The 14,098-nt window shown below is 45.7% G+C and overlaps 1 pseudogene; it reads left to right on the top strand.

Annotated features, from left to right (window-relative positions):
* The first annotated feature begins 11,762 nt into the window (after nucleotides 1-11,762).
* On the top strand, nucleotides 11,763-13,046 carry LOC102397934 (annotated as a pseudogene).
* Nucleotides 13,047-14,098: the final 1,052 nt, after the last annotated feature.

Here is a 14,098-nt window from a genome sequence, read left to right as displayed (position 1 = left end):
TGCTTCCTGGTGTGTGAACTAGAGGCTGCCTCCAGTGGGGTAATGGTGAGCAGGGGGCTGTGAGAGGGACTGAACTGGCTGGGCCAGTGCCACCAGGGCACAGTGTGGCAGACACTCCCACTTGGTGCTGGTGGGGCACAGCTGTGCCTGTTGAACCTCCGCTCTGCCTCCTGGAAGGACCAGCCCTGGGGCTCTCTCTGGCCTCTCCCAGAGTTTGTGAAGGTGAGAGCTGGATGGATGGAGCATGGATCTCTAGGGTAGCCTTGAAGGTGGGGGAGCCACAAAAGGGCAGCCCATGGGGTTTTGTGGAAATGGGCCACGGTGATGGGATGGGGGCCATGATATTTATCTAAACCAGCCCTTCCCCTCCCTGTTGCTCTCCCTTCCCCTACTTTTCCTCTCCTCTGCAGCACTGAGTACTGCCCAGCAGTATTTTAGACATTTTCGGCAGTATTTTCAGCATTTTTGTGTTAAGTGGCTTATCATCTGGAGTGTAAACCTCTCTCCACCAGACAACAAGTTCCATGAGGATAGATAGGGTCCCTGACTTGTTCACAGTGGAATCCCAGGGGCCTCGGATAGGGCTGGTCTCAGCTGGCACTCCTTCAATATTTGTTCAATGACTGGACACAACGAATGAGCAAATAGATTGATAAGCCTTGGATTTGTTTTAACGGTAACTGAAGGAAACGCCTCTTCCTTCTTCCCCTCCCTGTGATGACTTAATTGACTGTGTATTTACCAGCTTTTAAAAAAGTCTCTTGGGGTTTCCCCAATAAAGCACCAAGAGGAAAACCTCAATGTTGCTGTTCCTGGGTGGAGGGCGAGTTCTGTTGCTTGGGTTCACTTTCTTCTCTTTTAAAGACATTGTTGTTGTTGTTCAGTCACTAAGTTGTGTCCAGCCCTTTGCGACTCCATGGACTGCAGCACACCAGGTTCCCCTGTCCTTCACTATCTCCCAAATTCACTCAAATTCTTTTCCATTGAGTTGATGATGCCATCCAACCATCTCATCCTCTGTCACCCTCTTCTCCTCCTGCCTTCAATCTTTCCCAGCATCAGGGTCTTTTCCAATGAGTAGGCTCTTCACATCAGGTGGCCAAAGTATTGGAGCTTCAGCAGCAGTCCTTCCAATGACTATCCAGGGTTGATTTCCTTTAGGGTTTACTGGTTTGATCTCTTTAAAATTAGCAAATTCTTAAAATAATAATAATAACGATAATAACATCAGCCAGACAACTGATTTCATCCTCTGCTGAATGGAGTGTGAATTTGAATAGCTTCATTGGAAAAGTATTTAAATCCCTGACTCAACAGACCTTCCACTTCATATAACATGGGGATGCTGTCTGCTCCAGCTATCTAATGAGGTGACCAGAAGGAACCAAGGAAATAGTGAAATTGCAGGGAAAAGCATAGAGGTAACAGAGTATGTTATTCAAACCATCAAAACATGGACTGGGTACTGTCATGGTTGCCGGGCAGGAATCTGAGATCCTATCCTTTCACATTCCTAAGCTGGGACAAATTGTTATTCTAGCATGGGTTAGAACTGGTTCTTTCTGAAACTGGGAGCCAGGTTGAATCCCTTCCTCCACTATTCAGGCATTCCACTCTCAAGGGGGCAGATCTAGCCAGCCCGCAGCAGCTGGCATGGGCCGGTGTGCGTTCTGGTTGTTTGAAGTTTGATGTGTGCCAGCTATTATTACACAGCTTGATGATTGTTCCAGGCATGGGAGTGTGACAGGTGTGCCCTGGAAGAGGTAAAGTTAGGTGAAACTGGGGCTGGTCTTGAGTGCTTGCATATGGATTTTTCTCCTGTGGCTGCTGCAAGCCATGGAAGTGTTTAGGTTGGGAGTGGTCCAGCTCATAGGGAAGGTGGGTTCAGGTTGGGAGAGGCTGAAGACAAGGAGACGAATAAGGGAACCAGCTCAAGAGCCCAGAGGACAGGTGGCTGGAACTATCCAGGTGAATGCAGAGGGGTTTGGGCTCTTTAGGAGGTAGGAACAAAAGCAATTTGAATGGGGAATAAGGAAAGGGAGGGCATGGAATGACTTAGGTTTCCTGCTCAGGCTTCTGGTCGGGGGGAGGGGGAAGGGAAGGGTTGGCCTCCACTAAGAGAATAAAATAAGAACAGAGTCAAGTGTGGAACAGGAAGAAAACAATGCACAAGGTTGCTTTTTCAATGGTTGTTCCTAATTATTAAAAGCAACATATGTTTTGAAAACAGAATTTTCAAAAGAATATTGTAATTAACTGTAGTTCTTTCAGAGATAACCTCTCTGACTTTTTGCTCCATTTTTTTTAGTCTTTGGTCTCTCTTTTTTAAATCCTTCTTTAAAAAAATTTCTTTTATTGAAGTATAGTTCATTTAGAATGTGTTAGTTTCTGGTGTACAGAATAGTGATGCAGTTCTACCTATTGGGTTGGTCAAAAAGTTCATTCTGGTTTACCATAAGATGTTTCAGATTCTTTTCCATTATAGGTTAATACAAGATATTGAGTATATCTGTAGGTCCTATACAGATATAGTAGGTCCTATATAGTAGGTCTGATACAGTAGGTCTTTGTTGTTTGTTTATTTTATATGTAGTAGTATGTATCTGTTAATCCCAAACTCCTAACTTACCCCTGCCCCACTTTCCCTTTGGTAACTATCAATTTGTTTTCTGTGTCTGTGTGTCTATTTGTGTTTTATTTATAAATTCATTTGTATCTTTTTTTAGATTCCACAAACAAGTTGATGTTATATATTTTCTGAATGTGTTTGTGTGTGTTTGCATAAGCGTGGATGTGCATTTAAAATTATCAATTTCACTGCATAGCAGTTTAATTTTTTTCTTAGTAAGATATATTTTTGGTCTCCAAAATCATTGCAGATGGTGACTGCAGCCATGAAATTAAAAGACGCTTGCTCCTTAGAAGAAAAGCTATGATCAACCTAGACAGCATATTAAAAAGCAGAGACATTACTTTGCCAACAAAGGTCTGTCTAGTCAAAGCTATGGTTTTTCCAGTAGTCATGTATGGATGTGAGAGTTGGACTATAAATAAAGCTGAGCGCTGAAGAGTTGATGCTTTTGAACTGTGGTGTTGGAGAAGACTCTTGAGAGTCCCTTGGACTGCAAAGAGATCCAACCGGGCAATCCTGGAGGAAATCAGTCTTGAATATTCATTGGAAGGACTGATGCTGAAGCTAAAACTCCAATACTTTGACCACCTGATGCGAAGAACTGTCTCATTGGAAAGACCCTGATGCTGGGGAAGATTGAAGGCAAGAGGAGAAGGGGATAACAGAGGATGAGATGGTTGGATGGCATCACCGACTCAATGGACATGAGTTTAAGCAAGCTCTAGGAGTTGGTGTTGGACAGGGAGGCCTGGCGTGCTGCAGTCCATGGGGTTGCAAAGAGTTGGACATGACTGAGCGGCTGAACTGAACTGAATGACATAATCATTTCCCAACCTTTAAATTATTAAAAGGAAAGCAGACTTCATTTCATTCCATTTCTTAGATACTGTGATTTTCACAAAGTGAATGTTTGTGGGCCTCCTGCATCAAGCAAGTCTATTGGCACAGCTGTTCTGATAGCGTTTGCCTACATCATGTCTCTTGGTCACATTTCGATGAATCTTGCAACATTTCAAAGTTTCCACATTATTACTGTATTTGTTATGGTGATATTTGTGATCAGTGATGATCACTGATCTTTGATGCTCTTTCTGCAACTCATGAAGCTCAGAGGATGGTGAGCATTTTTAGCAATAAATTATTTTTTAATTATGGAAGGCATGGATATTTTAAAAAGACATAATGCTACTTCTCACTTAATAGGCTATAGTATAATGTAAACATAAACTTGTGTAACTTGCTTTATTGTGATATTCATTTTATTATGGTGGTCTAGAACCACACCTGTAACATCTCTGAGGTCTGCCTGTATATTTTTAATGGTTGCTGAGTATTCCACCCTATGAATGTGTGAGAATTACTTTATTTCTTTACTGTTGGACATGTGCTGCTAAGTCACTTTAGTCGTGTCCGACTCTGTGTGACCCCATAGACGGCAGCCCATCAGGCTCCACCGTCCCTGGGATTCTCCAGGCAAGAACATTGGAGTGGGTTGCCATTTCCTTCTCCAATGCTTGAAAGTGAAAAATGAAGTCGCTCAGTCATGTCTGACTCTTAGCAACCCCATGGACTGCAGCTTACCAGGCTCCTCTGTTCATGAGATTTTCCAGACAAGAGTACTGGAGTGGGGTGCCATTGCCTTCTCCGTTGGACATGTAGGTCTTCCAATTTTTCCGCCTTGAATAGCACAGCATTACATTTGTATTAAATCTTTACCCAAGTTTCAACTAAAGAGTTTAAAAACATTTAAATAAACAAACTCAACATTCCTGTAGAAAAGACAAAGAAACAAGCAAACAAAAACCTTAAATGATATAAAAATGTATACAATTACAATGGAAAATCAGGGATTTCCCTGGTGACCCAGTAATTAGGACTCTCAGTTGCCACTGCACGGGGATGGGTTCAATCCCAGCTTGGAACCAAGATCCCACATGCTGCATGGCATGGTCAAAAAATGACAAAAAAGTGAAAAAAGAAAAAAAAAATCCTAGAAGACCAGAGTTTCAGTATGAACATGGTCATGTAAGATGGCAAACACCCTCTGCTTCTCTGGGAAATCACAGACGAGAAACCAGAAAAATAAGACAAATGAACCGCACTCCCTGAACCTTACATTTTTAGTGAAAGTAGGAGGGAGGGAGAAGCTACAGGTGGAAAGAGTGTGGAGAAGCTTCCAGAAGCAGCTGAGAGAGGGCAGAGGCCACAGGGAAGGAATGGAATGATAAAGGATGACCAGTGATTTCAAGTTCCAGCAGCACCCAACTCAGAAGACACCAAAAAGAGTTCATTTCCCCACAGGAGTGGCTCACTGTTAAGTGTGAAAGCCTGTCCTTTCTTATCAACAAGGGAAAGTGAAGGAGAGGGGCCAGAGCCGGGGGTACTCCTGGGAGAAGCAGCACACACACATTCCACATTTCCAGAAAACAGTCCACGTATTTGGCAGCAGAGAAAGAGGGAATATTAGAATTGTGAGAACTGGAGGTTGGGTGAAACCTACACTTGCTTCCCCATTGGTACCTCCTGCAAATAAGCTGGTCTCCAGTTTCATGGTGAGCGAGTGAGCAATTTAAAAACACAACTCAAGCAGAATTTTGAGCAGCAGTTATTAAAAAAGAGAAATCAAAAAAAAGAAAGCAACAAAACTTACCATCCAATGAGGAACACTCGCCTGAAAAAGGTCTTTGGAAAGCAGGTAGAGAATGGAAGTACGTGTTTCATCACAATTTTTTTTTTAAACCAAAACAATTCACTGAAGCAATTCCTTCCATGAAGAAGGCCCATAATGAAGACATGCAAAGATTAGGGGAAATAACAAACTCATTGGAGGAAATAAAATTCAAGCTGATCAAACTCAAGAAAGGCCTGGGGAAAAAAAAGATGGAGTCACTCAGAGAAGCCCCAGAGAAAACAGACGCTCAATAAAACCTAACAGGAACACAGTAGACAGAAATGAGGCAAATAAAAAAGAGTCCGGATGGTGGAGTAGGAGGTGGTGGAGTTCATCTCCTGCCCGTCCCTGCCCCCACCCCCCACAGATGCATCGAGAAGACATCTACATATGGGACAATTCTCACAGAACACCCTCTAAACACTAGCAGAGGACCTAAAAGGACAAGAAAGATTCCCACGTAACCGGGTAAGAAAGAAAAAGGGAAAAGAAAGAGGAGATGAAGTGGGACAGGGCCTGTGTCCCTGTTGGGGGCATGAGCTCAAAGACAGGAGAAGTTCCCTTGTGTGGAGGAGCCCCCTTACTGGTGGGGTGATCAGTCAGGAAAAGAGAGGAGAGGTTCCCTTATGCGGGGGAGCCCCCTCACCAGTTGGGTGATCAGTCAGGACAGAAGGGGAACATCAGGGGCAGTCAGTGGAGAGTAAAGCAATTGGTCCACGGCAGGCAGGACAGGGTGAGACCCACACAGAGGGGCGTGCCACGGCCCTGCACACCCCAGTCTGATGTGTTCACTGGTGCGCACAGGGCTGGGTTGGGGCAGGGGGTGCTGGTGCTGGAACATGGGATTTGGAGAGCAGACCCGGGGAGGGCCCTGCTGTTGGCTGAGAAGAGACAGCCTTGGGGGATGGGAATGAGGCATTCCACAACCAGGAATGCTTGTGGAGAAAGCGCCGTTGTCAAGTGATGTGCAAGGAGGAGGGGGGGGCCTCCACTACAGCCTCTGTCCCCACATCCCAGCCCCTGCCTCCCCAGCCACTAGGGAAGTCCCCCACCAGCGCCTGCAATCTCTTGCACCTCCAGCCACAGGCTCCCCCACGTGACCTATTGGTGCTGGAGCCAGCTCCCTCATGCACGTGGCCACCAGCCCCCCTGCGTGACCAGCCCCTACTGGGACTCTCATGACCCCAGCTGCTGCTGCCTCCTCCTCCACCCCTGTCCCCATCAGAGCAGATGCTCTCTCGACCCTGACCACCACTGCCTCCACGCCCCCTCCTCTCTGGGGCAGACTCCTGTGCTCCATGGCAGCCTTGGGAAGCAGACCTCTGTGGGTGGTCCACATGCAGAGGTGGGGTTACCCACAGCTGAGCCCCAGGGGCCATGTAACTAAAGAAGAAAAGTTGAAATCTCTTCTCTCAGCTGTGCAAACTGCCACCCCCATGGCCAGCTTTATAAACTTAGCACCTATAGAACATCTGCTGGGGAGGAGGGAATGGCCACCCACTCTAGTATTCTTGCCTTAAAAGTCCCATGGACAGTGGAGCTTAGTGGGCTGCAGTGCATGGGGTCACAAAGAGTCAGACGGGACTAAGTGACTGAGCACACAGAACATGTGAAGGGACAATGAGTAGCTCCTGTAGCCAAGACGGGTCATCTTTAGCAGTTGTAGACTTTATGGGCATGTACACATGGGGTCAGGGCCAGGCCAGAAACTGTGCTGCCCCCATAGTGCCCACAGTGGGTGCAGAGCCATGATACTGTGATCCTGGAATCTGACTTCAGTGAATCTGTGTTGGTGACCTGATGAAAGCAACTCCTGAGAGTCGCCGGGGCCACTTGCCAGCACAGCCATGATTTAGATGGGGCTGAGAGCTGTGCCAACAACCATGTAATCAGAGAACTTGCACAGTGGGTGAAAGGTGACATGACAGAGCACTCCCACAGAGTGCTCCAGAGGTGAAAAAAAGAGCTGGCTTAAAACTCAATGTGCAGAAAACTAAGGTCATGGCATCCAGTCCTGTCACTTCATGGCAAATAGATGGAAGAACAATGGAAACAGTGGCAGATTTTATTTTCTTGGGCTCTAAAATCACTGTGGACTGTGACTGCAGCCATGAAATTAAAAGACACTTGCTCCTTGGAAAAAAACTATGAAAAACCTAGACAGTGTATTACAAAGCAGAGACATCGCTTTGCTGACAAAGGTCTGTATAGTCAAAGCTATGGGTTTTCCTGTAGACATGTATGGATGAGAGAGTTGGACCATAAAGAAGGCTGAGCCCCAAAGAATTGATACTTTTGAACTGTGGTGCTAGAGAAGGTTCTTGAGAATCACTTAGACAGCAAGGAGATCAAACCAGTCAATCCTGAAGAAAATATTCATTGGAAGGACTGATACTGAAGCTGAAGCTTCAGTACTTTGGCCACCTGATGTGAAGAGCCGACTAATTGGAAAAGACCCTGATGCTGGGAAAGATTGAGGGCAGGAGGAGAAGGGGAAGACAGAGCATGAGATGGTTGGCATCACCGACTCAAGGGACATGAGTTTGAGCAAATTCAGGGAGATGGTGAAGGACAGGGAAGTCTGGCATGCTACAGTCCATGGGGTTGCGAAGAGTTGGACACAACTTAGTGACTGAACAACAGCAACAGGAATACTCAGTGCCTTCTTTCCCTGTGGGAGTGCTCCAGTCCCATCTGCCTCACACCTTAGATCAGAAACACAGCTAAGAAACAGATCTGAGGGCTTCGATTCCAACAACTAGGGAGCAGATCCTGCCTCTGATAAGGTGGTGACACCCATAAAGCAAAGAAAAGGCCCCGTTCAGTATGCAGTGCTCTGGTCACAATGTCCGTCACACCTGCTACCAAGGGGGAATGGCCAGCACACACTGAGAAAAGAGGTGGCAGACATCTATACTAAAAATAGCCCTCGTGCCAAAAAGCATTAAACCCACACACACTACAAAGGGATGTTCCCATAGAAAGATAGCCCTCCAAGACAGTCTGAGAGTCTGGCATTGAGGGGAAGAGCCCCTAGAGCATTTAGCCTTGAAGGTCAGCAGGGCTTGAGTAAAGACCCCCCACAGAGCTGGGGGAAGCAGAGAATCCACTCTTGGAGGGTGTGCACAGGTCTCATGTGCACTGGTACCCCAAACAAAGCAGTACCTCCATGGGGACCTGGGCTCCACCTCCCTAAGGACAGTTTCCTGGGGAGGTGAAGGTCAATAGCTCACTGTGGGGGCAAGGACACTGGTAGTGGAAGACACAGGGAATATTGATTGGAGTGAGCTCTCTCAAAGGTCCACATTTTGGACCAAGACCTGGACCCACTCGACAGGCTGCAGGCTCCAGTGCTGATAAGCCTCAGGCCAAATAACCAGCAGAGGCCCATGCATCAGCAGACAGTCTGCACAGAGTCATCCTGAGTTCACTGTGGGCAGGAGGAGAAGGGAACGACAAAGTATATGATGGTTGGATGGCATCACCAACTCAATATATTACTAAAAGAGGTGTGTGGGTCTGGCTGCTCACCTCTCAAACGCCAAGAAACAGGCCAGACTGATGGAAAGGAAAGTTGGCTTTATTTCAGATGCCGGCACCTGAGGGGAAGGCTGGTAGACATCTGTCCAAAGGCTGACTCCTCCCCACCCTGACAAACAGGGGATGAGAGTTTTTATAGACAGATTGGGGGAGGGTCTACATGCAGACACAACACAGTCATCTCTAAGTCATCTTCAAATTGGTCATCAGTGCTCTGACCAACATCATCTTGGTTGTTTAGGTACAGTTAATATTCAGTTCCAGGGTCCATTTGTTCTTATTTCTTTGCAGCCAGTTCTTGGATGTGTGGCAGCTCATGTCCTGGGTACAGTCTGGTCATCATGTAGTTAAATTCTCTACCTGGTGTTTTGGTATCTATAGGACAGCTCACAGGACATGGCTCAGAATATTATCTATGAAAGTGAAAGTTGCATAGTCGTATCCGACTCTTTGCGTCCAGATGGACTATACAGTCCATGGAATTCTCCAGGCCAGAATACTGCAGTGTGTAGCCATTCCTTTCTCCAGATGATCTTCCCAACCCAGGAATTGAACCCAGCTCTTCCAAAATGCAGGAGGATCCTTTACCAACTGAGCTGCCAAGGAAGCCCATCTATAGCTCTTGAGAAAAAATTAAAGGTTTTTGACTATGCTTAATGACTACACTATTATTATTTAGTCTCCTTTGATTGTTTTCCTTTGTTTCCACATTTCTCAATTCTCTGATTAAAATTAATCTCTGGCTAAAGTTTTCCATAGATGAAAGGCAGGCAGAGGGCATGGAGGGAAGGGAAGGACCATAGGGTCCTGCTCTATTTCAAATGGATATGTTCAGTCGCTTCTGTGACCCCTTGGACTGCAGCACACCAGGCTTCCCTGTCCTTCACCATCTCCCTGAACTTGCTCAAACTCATGTGCCAATGCTGTCAGTGATGCTGTCCAACCATCTCATCCTTTGTCTCCCCCTTCTCCTCCTGCCTTCAATCTTTTGCAATGAGTTGGATCAAAGTATTGGAGCTTCAGGTGGCCAAAGAATTGGAGCTTTAGCATCCGTCCTTCCAATTAATGTTCAGGGTTGACTTTCTTTAAAATTCATTGGTTTGATCTCCTTGCAGTTCAAGGGCTTCTCAAGAGTCTTCTCTAGTACCACAGCTCAAAAGTATCAATTCTTTGGTGCTCAGTCCTCTTTATGGTCCAACTCGCACATCCATACATGACTACAGGAAAAACCATAGCTTTGACTGTAAAGAACTTTGTTGGCAAAGTGCTATCTCCGCTTTTTAATATGCTCTCTAGCTTTGTTATAGCTTTTCTTCCAAGGAACAAGCATCTTTTAATTTCATGGCTGCAGTCACCATCCACAATGATTTTGGAGCTCAAGAAAATAAAATCTGCCACTGTTTCCATTTCCCCCCCATCTATTTGCAATGAAACGAGGGGACTGGAAGCCATGATCTTAGTTTTTCTGAATGTTTAGTTTTAAGGCAGCTTTTTCACTGCTCTCTTTCACTTTCATCAAGAGGCTCTTTAGCTCCTCATCACTTTCTGCCATAAGGGTGGTGTCATCTGCATACCTGAGGTTATTGATATTTCTCCTGGCAATCTTGATTCTAGCTTGTGATTCATCCAGCCTGTCATTTCACATGATATAATCTGCATATAGGTTAGATAAGCAGGTAACAATATACAACCTTGATGTACTCCTTTCCCAATTTGGAACCAGTCCGCTGTTCCATGTCTGGTTCTAACTGTTGCTTCTTGACATGCATACAGGTTTCTCAGGAGGCAGGTAGGATGGTCTGGTATTCCCATCTCTTTAGGAATTTCTCAGTTTGTTATGATCCACAGTCAAAGGCTTTAGCATAATCAATGAAGCAGAAGTAGATTTTTTTTTTTTTTTTGGTAATTCCCTTGCTTTTTCTATGATCCAACAGATGTTGGCAATTTGATCTCTGGTTCCTCTGCCTTCTCTAAATCCAGCTTGTATACCTGGAAGTTCTCAGTTCATATACTGTTGAAGTCTACCTTAAGGATTTTGAGCATTACCTTGCTAGCATGTGAAATGAGCTCAATTGTACGGTAGTTTGAACTTTCTTTGGCATTGCCTTTCTTTGGGATTGGAATGAAAACTCACCTTTTCCAGTCCTGTGGCCACTGCTGAGTTTTCCAAATTTGCTGGCATATTGACTGCAGTACTTTCACAGCATAATCTTTTAGGATTTGAAATTACTTAACTGGAATTCCATCACCTCCACTAGCTTTGTTCATAGTGATGCTTCCTAAGGCCCAATTGACTTCCCATTCCAGGATGTCTAGCTTTAGGTGAGTGATCATACCATTGTGGTTATCCTGGTCATTAAGACCTTTTTTGTACAGTTCTTCTGTGTATTCTTGACACCTCCTTTGAATATTTTCTGCTTTTGTTAGGTCCATACCATTTCTGCCCTTTATTGTGCTCATCTTTGCATAAAATATTCCTTTGGTATCTCTAATTTTCTTGAAAAGAGCTATAGTCTTTCCCAGTTTGTTGTTTTCTTCTATTTTTGCACTGTTCACTTAAGAAGGCTTTCTTATGTCTCTTTGCTATTCTTTGGAACTCTGCACTCAAATGGGTATATCTTTCCTTTTATCTTTTGTGTTTCGCTTCTCTTTTCTCAGCTATTTGTAAGGCCTCCTCAGACAACCATTTTGCCTTTTTGCATTTCTTTTTCTTGGGGAGGGTTTTGATTGCTTCCTCTTGTACAATGTTATGAACCTCTGTCCATAGTTCTTCAGGTACTTTATCTATCAGATCTAATCCCTTGAATCTTTTTGTAATTTCCACTGTATGTCCACGCAAGTCTGCGTCCGCCCCACCAGCACAGGCCTCTCCCTTCGCTGCTCCATCTTCACCGCTGGTGGACACCGCAACTGTTCTCCATGGATGATGATATTGCCGCGCTCGTGGTCGACAACAGGCTCCGGCATGTGCAAAGTCAGTTTCACGGGTGACGATGCTCCCCAGGCCGTCTTACCCTCCATTGTGGGGTGCCCCTGGCACCAGGGCATGATGGTGGGCATGGGCCAGAAGGACTCCTATGTGGATGATGAAGCCCAGAGCAAGAGAGGCATCCTGACCCTCAAGTACCCCCATTGAACATGGCATTGTCACCAACTGGGATGACATGGAGATCTGGCACCACACCTTCTACAACGAGCTGCGTGTGGCCCCTGAGGAGCACCCCGTGCTGCTGACTGAGGCCCCCTTAACCCTCAAGGCCAGCCGTGAGAAGATGACCCAGGTCATGTTCGAGACCTTCAATGCCCCCGCCATGTACGTGGCCATCCAGGTTGTGCTGTCCCTGATGCCTCTGGCCACACCACCGGCATCATGATGGACTCCGGTGACAGGGTCACCCACACGGTGCCCATCTATGAGGGGTACGCCCTCCCCCATGCCATCCTTCATCTGGACCTGGCTGGCTGGGACCTGACAGACTACCTTATGAAGATCCTCACGGAGCATGGCTGTAGCTTCACCACTATGGCCAAGCGGGAAATCGTCTGCGACATCAAGGAGAAGCTCTGCTATGTCGCCCTGGACTTCGAGCAGGAAATGGCCACCGTGGCCTCCGGCTCCTCCAGGGAGAAAAGCTACGAGCTGCCGGACGGGCAGGTCATCACCATCAGCAATGAATGGTTCTGCTGCCCTGAGGCTCTCTCCCAGACTTCCTTCCTGGGCATGGAATCCTGCGGCATTCACGAAACTACCTTCAATTCCATCATGAAGTGTGACGTTGACATCTGCAAGGACCTCTATGCCAACACTGTGCTGTCTGGCAGGACCACCATGTACCCCGGCATCACAGACAGGATGCAGAAAGAGATCACTGCCCTGGAACCCAGCATGATGAAGGTCAAGATCATCGCGCCCCCCTGAGCACAAGCACTCCGTGTGGATTGGCAGCTCCATCCTGGCCTTGCTGTCCAGCTTCCAGCAGATGTAGATCAGCAAGCAGGAGTACCATGAGTCTGGCCCCTCCATTGTCCACTGTAAATGCTTCTAGGCGGACTGTTAGTTGTGTTACATCCTTTTTCTTGACAAAACCTAGCTTGCGCAGAAAACGAGATGAGATTGACATTGCTTTATTTGTTTTGTTTGTGTCTTTTTTAATTTTTGTTTTTTTTTTTGGCGCTTGACTCAGGATTTAAAAACTGAAACGGTGAAGGTGACAGCAGTTGGTTGGATCGAACATCCCCAAAGTTCTACAATGTGGCAGTGGACTTGGATTGTACTGTTTTTTTTTTAATAGTCATTCCAAATATCATGAGATAACATTGTTATAGGAAGTCCTTTGCCTTCCCAAAAGCCACCCCACTTCTCCCTAAAGAGAAGGAGCCAGTCCTCGCCCGAGTCCACACAGGGGAGGTGATAGCATCGCTTTTGTGTAAATTATGTACTCCAAAGAAAAAATTATTTTTAGTCTTTGCCTTAATACTTGTTCTTTTTGTTTGTTTTATGTTGAATGGCCAGCCATCATGGCCCCCTTTTTTTGTCCCCCAACTTGAGATGTATGAAGGCTTTTGGTCCCCCTGGGAGCAGGTTGAGGTGCAGAGGCAGCCAGGGCTTTCCTGTACACTGACTTGAGACCAGTTCAATAAAGTGCACACTTTAAACACACACACACACACACACAAATTTGGATTTGGATTTGATTTAGGTCAGACCTGAATGGTCTAGTGGTTTTCCCTACTTTCTTCAACTTAAGTCTGAATTTTACAATAAGGAGTTCATGATTTGAGCCACAGTCAGCTCCCTGTCCTGTTTTTGCTGACTGTATAGAGCCTCTCTATCTTCAGCTGCAAAGAATATAATCAGTCTGATTTCAGTATTGACCATCTGGTGATGTCCATGTGTAAAGTCATCTCTTGTGTTGTTGGAAGAGGGTGTTTGCTTTGACCAGTGTGTTTTCTTGGCAAAAGTCTGTTTTGCCCTGCTTCATTTTGTACTCCAAGGCCAAACTTGCCTGTTACTCCAGGTATCTCTTGAATTCCTACTTTTGCATTCCAGTCCCCTATGATAAAAAAGACATTTTTTTTTTTTTTTTTTTTTTTTTGGGTTCTAGAAGGTCTTGTAGGTCTTCATAGAACTGTTCATCTTCTTTGGCATTAATGGTTGGGGCATAGACTTGGATTACTGTGATATTGAATGGTTTGCCTTGGAAGCCTAGCAAGATCATTCTGTCATTTTTGAGATTGCAACCAAATAATGCATT

The sequence above is a fragment of the Bubalus bubalis genome, chromosome 1, assembly GCF_019923935.1.
Source record: "Bubalus bubalis isolate 160015118507 breed Murrah chromosome 1, NDDB_SH_1, whole genome shotgun sequence".
NCBI classification, from domain to species: domain Eukaryota; kingdom Metazoa; phylum Chordata; class Mammalia; order Artiodactyla; family Bovidae; genus Bubalus; species Bubalus bubalis.
This window is presented reverse-complemented; position numbering and strand designations above follow the sequence as displayed.